The sequence below is a fragment of the Populus trichocarpa genome, chromosome 12, assembly GCF_000002775.5.
Source record: "Populus trichocarpa isolate Nisqually-1 chromosome 12, P.trichocarpa_v4.1, whole genome shotgun sequence".
Classification (NCBI taxonomy): domain Eukaryota; kingdom Viridiplantae; phylum Streptophyta; class Magnoliopsida; order Malpighiales; family Salicaceae; genus Populus; species Populus trichocarpa.
In genome coordinates, this window is record NC_037296.2 from 8,450,069 (window position 1) to 8,456,068 (window position 6,000).

Below are 6,000 nucleotides of genomic sequence, written 5' to 3' on the forward strand. Positions count from 1 at the left end.
TTTTTATGACATAATAGGTAAATATATGTTTTATGTTATATGCATTCGATAATATTCTTTTCTTTTCTATGATAATAACACTATATCATTTGCATGTAACATAGTTATGGAGAAGTTTTTACCGCAAACACTGCAATCATGATTACTTTTAATTAACAAAAATCTAAGGCTCTTAGAAAAATTATTGTACATCAAGATACAAAATATTATTCATTATAATAGTGTAATTACAAAATTGATCTTAAACCAAAAAACTTTGACCTATGTATAGGGGGTGAAATATTATTTTCACTATGATACAATTGTTTTTCTCAAATTATGCAGGGGATATTAGTCTTTTTATTTTTTGCATAGTAAAATTACTTAGTTACCCCTTATATAAAAAAACTTAACTTACAATATGGGGCCTTTCGTTTTTTTCAATTTTTTCAAAACAACAAAATGACTTTATTACCTTTAAAGACAAATCCATTAAACTCTCTTCCATGAGCTTTTTGGTCCTTTTACCGTGATTTTTTTGGTTAGTATTAAGGTGACTCAGGGGCATTTTTGTATTTAAATATATACATATTATATATTATTAAAAAAAACTTGGCAACACGTGTAGGGTCGTTTGATCACCAAACACCTTCTTCCATGACGGCATTTGAATCGTCTTAATGTCCCCTCCATGAAGAGGTGGTGCATGTTTCAAACGGCCCTCCAGTTTGGTGCTGATGACTTTTTCTTTTTCTTTCTATTCCTTGATTTTTCTTCTATTGAGTTATCTCATTCGTATGATTAAGGTTGCAAAGTTAGGTTGGCTTTCTTGGTGTTTTTTTTTTAATTGACCTTTGTTTTAAATTTCATCATTCTTTGTTGGATTTGTTTGGAATTGGACTTAGACTTCGACTTCTTTTTTGTTTGCTTTTTAGCTTATTCTAGTCTCATGACATGACTTGCATATTCTATTGACCTTTGGATCATATATTCATATTCCTATATATTTTGATAATAACAATTAAATGGAAAATGGACTAATAATATGCTTGGATGAGAATAAGTTTTAAATAGTTCTATATGAAGATCATATCAACAACCATGAAGGATTTTATAAAGAAATCAATGAAGATGTCCAAGATGCAAAACAAGTGAAGACACAAAATTAAGTGTTCATTTTAGTGTTTAGGTGAATCTTTTTATCTTATCTTGATGACACAATTAAAATGCACTCACACACTTCACTATACATGTAATAATAGGATTGATATAGGTTCAAGAATTCTATAGGTAGAAATTTGTTAAAACTGGAAATTTATAGGGACCGGACGATCGTTTGGTAATACCAAATGAACCGGTCGACCACTTGTTCATTAGGGATAAACACCTAGAAATTTTATAAAAACCGGTCGATTGATTGAGTTGACCAATCTGAATTAGTCGATCGTTTCAGTTGTTAGTGGCATTCTAACAGCTATAAACAACTAGTTTCTTTTGAAAACTTATAAATAACTCTTTTAATTGCAAAAATTGTAGAGGATTTTGAACATATATGACACAAAGACTATTTCAAGTGAAAAACAAACTAGAAATTATGAAGAAGAGTTTTTCTTCAAGTGCTGAAAAAGAGCTTTGTGTGGATTCATCAAGGACATTGTACTCTTAAGCTTGGATTAATAAATAAAAAACACAATACTCAAATACAATTTGGTACTTGAGGTGTGGATGTTGACTTACTAAACCACGTTAAAAATGATTTTACAATTTATCTCCATATACTCTTTATTTTAAGCACTTTAATTATATTATTGGTTAATTATTTTTAATTGAGTTAATTGCAATATTTGTTATTATTATTGCTACACTTATTTCATAACCTCTTAGGTGTTATTGTTGCCTTAATACTAGAACAACAATTGGTATTAGAGCTTAGTTCTTATTTATAAAAGTTTGCTTAGATTTCGAGTAGAATGACAATCACTAGTTATAATCTTCAAAATAAAGGATCATCTACCTCTAAACTACATTTCTTTGATGATAATGATTATGTTTATTGGAAAGCTATGATAATAATATATATTAAATCCATTGATTATGATTTATGGCTATTTAAGAATGAAACTTGGGTATACTAGAGTATACGTGTGTGTGTGTGTGTGTGAATTATAAGATTTTTCTCTTGTTAATTAAATTGAGAATGTGGATTGAATGAGAAGTTGAAATGAAATTTTAATACAAGTTAAATTGTAAACGATGATTAAGTTGAAATAAATCAACTTAAGTTATATTATGCGGAATGAACATTGAATAAAAAAATAATATGGTATATCTGTTGATATAAGAGAGGCTGCATGAGCTGTACAATAATAGGGAGGTACATCTAGAGCATAGACAGCAAGTAGGTGTTTACCACCTCGATACTTTAGTAATAAGACAAGAAATTACAATTTCATTGAATGTGCCTTGTTTTTAATTTAGTATTGATGAGATTAGAACTAGCTTCCTAGTAATGATATAGTTATATTTATGATGTGTGATAAATCAATTTCAAGTATTCTGCAAGCATATGCAGAATGATAGATATTTAGGGCTCTTTTTGTTAAATTAATGTATATATAATTAGTAAACCTTTTGTAATGTATATGTTGGACATGTAAACAATATTAATCCTTATGATGTTGTAATACTTTTGATAAACTTTCACTAGATTTTTACATGTTGAAATGTTATATGTTACTTTTATGATGAGTATTAGAACTATGATTATTAGATGATTTTCTAGTGATAATTCCATTTTAAGTGTTTGTTTTCTTCATAAATTAATTAATTATGCATATATTGTGACTTTGATTTGTGTGGATGTGGAATGAAGTCTAGGATGGTTGGACAAGATTATGATGTTGAATTGTTATGTGTTTTGAAGTTGTCTATAACTTTGTATGATCTAAATATAGAGAAAACTCTGTTGAGATTTTAATAGATCTACTAATAATTGAAACTACATGATCATTTGAATGAATGAATGAATTGTTATACATATAAAAAAATTACATTGTTTTTACAATTATCATGAAGGAAATCAAGTGAAAATTGTATCTAGATATAATAGGATGTTACATCAATAATCCCAAGTAAATGGTTGAGACACTAAGGACGCTAAAGAGTTTGCGCCCGTGTTTTTTTCTTTGGACATCGCCTTTCTTTTTGGTCACTAAGTCATTGCTTATATTTATTATTTGCCACTATTGCTTTTAGCTATACATTTGTTATGGCTTAAAGAAGCCACATAACATGTTTATCTCATTATATGATATATGTGTTTACATATCACCTTAACGTAATTGCAATCGTTCCATTGTTGTAGAAATGGTAGTTTTGTAAACTTCTTCATTTTTTTACTGTAGTAGTGTGCAAGTGAGAAGAGAGCTAAACATGTGAGAGAAGAGAGATATAAAGTGACGGTTTGAAAGTGAAAGAGAAACCATAATTTTTTAGAAGAAAGAAAAAGAAGAAGAAAAAGGAGTGGTTGTATAGAAATCCATAACTTTAGCTTAACCTTGTTGGTAAGAGGACTTCCACTATTTCATTTTATTTCATTTGTGTTCTTATTAGAAATAGATGGAGGAGGTAAACAAAACCCTTTATTATTGTGAACTTAGGGTTTGTATGAATGATAGAAATAAATAATTATTGAGCACACATGTTAAGTTAACCATAAGAGGACACCAAGCTAAAGGAAGTAAGAAGAAGAGAATGGGAATAAATCATGAAGATACCCATGACTGTAAGGCCGGCTAGCCTTGGATAAACAATGAAGAGAGAAAATTGGTTGGAAAGGAGTTATGTTAAGTGTTTAACAACCTTACAAAGAGTATGTGGTGGTTAAACAAAAATAAAGTTTAGTTAAGTGGAAGTATTATTTGTTCTTTGGATAAAAGGATGAATGACTAAGGGTAAGGATAAGAAGGAACTTGGTTGTAAACATATCTTTAAGACATAGGAATTAATCCTTAGGTTGGGTATATGATATGAAGTAAAAAGATGAAGTAATTGAGATAAAAGAACTTGAAAAAAATAAAAAATAAATAAAAATAAAAGGGGGCATTGTAGGGTCGGCCATGAGAGGGGTTTAAAGGGGAATTATTTGATTAACAAAATCTCCTTTTGAAATGAAAGTAGTGATATGTAAATGATAGGATAGTAATGTAATAAACATTTTGCTATTGATCCTTGCTTATAAGTATCATTACATTGTAACATGGTTGTTGTATGGAGGAGAGGTGTAAGAACAAATGTTAAGCATTTAGAAAAAATTGTATGAAATTTTGTAGTAATGCATATGAAAAACAAATATAAAAGAATCAAAATTTTCAAGAAAATCTAAAGGGAGACAAATGTGGCCATTTAGCCAGATTCATAATGTGAGAAGGGGGGACTTAACAATGTTTTAATGGAATTCACAAGAATGAAAAGATATTTATAGTTAAATTTGGAATAAGATTTTTAAATTGTTAAGAAAAAATTAGGAATGATACACATATAAAAGTTAGGATTCATGCTTGAGAGGAACACAATAATAATAATGACAACAAGACTTTAGTTGACAAAAAAAAAAAATTAAGAGATAGTAGGAAACTTGAGAAAATTTGTTGTCAAATCCATAAACTGGATAGTTCTGCTACCTAACTTTCAGATGAGTTTAGAACTTTAAAATGATAATATTTAAGATACTTTTCTTTCTTAAAGTTGTAATTAGGGATATTAGCTTTCCAATGAGACTGACATTGCTTAAATTGGAGTTGTATAACTCCAAATATGAACTAAACATTGAGTAAAGGTCTAAACCAACATAAATCTGGACAGAATTTGAATGCTACTATGATTGTTTAAGTTATGCCTTAAAAAGATATAATTTGAAGGTGGTCTCTCTACAATATTTGTAGGTATGGATGTTTTCTCTCAAATAAAATCGGTCTTGATTAATTTGGAGCTATGTAGCTCTAGATATGACTTAAAAACTAAAGGAATGTCAAAATTAATCTTGCTGGATAGATTGCATAAAGTGTGATAATAGGTAAATTTAGGTACATTAAGGGCAGAATTGAGTTTCCTACCCTTCAGTAGAATTTTATATTAGTGTCTTAGCTTTCAAAAGAGTGAAGCTACATCCAAAACCAAGGTCTAGAACTTTACTTGTAAGTAAATACTAAACAGTGTTCTTGAGTAATAAATTGAGTTAGAAAATGTAATGAGAAAATTAGTTGAAGGAAACTAATTCATAGCAATGAACTAAAGTGAATGGGGTTGCAATGATATGAGAATTCACATTTAAATGAAATTATGGAATGATAATAATGATACCTCTTAATCCAAAACAAGAGAGGTGTCTAGAGCAGGATTGTCTGTAGTTGGAGGGACTTGGTTAGTTAGAGAGACTTGGTTAGTAGGAGGTGCAGGTAGGTGCACCACACCTTTTCTTTTTAAATTATTGTCCATTTTATTGCTACAATTCAGATTATAATGAATTCAAGTTTACAATGAATTGGAATTGTTTGAAAATGAGATAATATATATAAATAGTGGATGACATAAATATGTGTTGACCATGAAATAAAAAAACAAAAAACAAAGAAACTTGATAATAGAAATTGACGATTGTTACCTTGGAATCATGTTAAATATAGAATAAGCATTGATTGTGGAAGTGGTAGGCAAGTACTATGGAATTGTGTTTAATATCGACTGAAAAGTTGTTATGGAAATTGATTAGAGTTATACTGGAATTTGTAAGGAACAATGATACTTGGTAATTGCGGTGTCGGCAACTAAGGTTGTGTTATGATACGTGGTAATCGGGACACTGGTGACTAAGGACATGTTTTGAGACTTAGTGACTATAGAGTTAGTAACTAAGGTTAACTTGTAGAAGAGTACTTAGTGATCGTGGGACGGTAACTAAGGTTATGTTGTGAAAGTGATACAGTAACAACAAATTGAAGAGAAATACAAGGTAGAAACCCT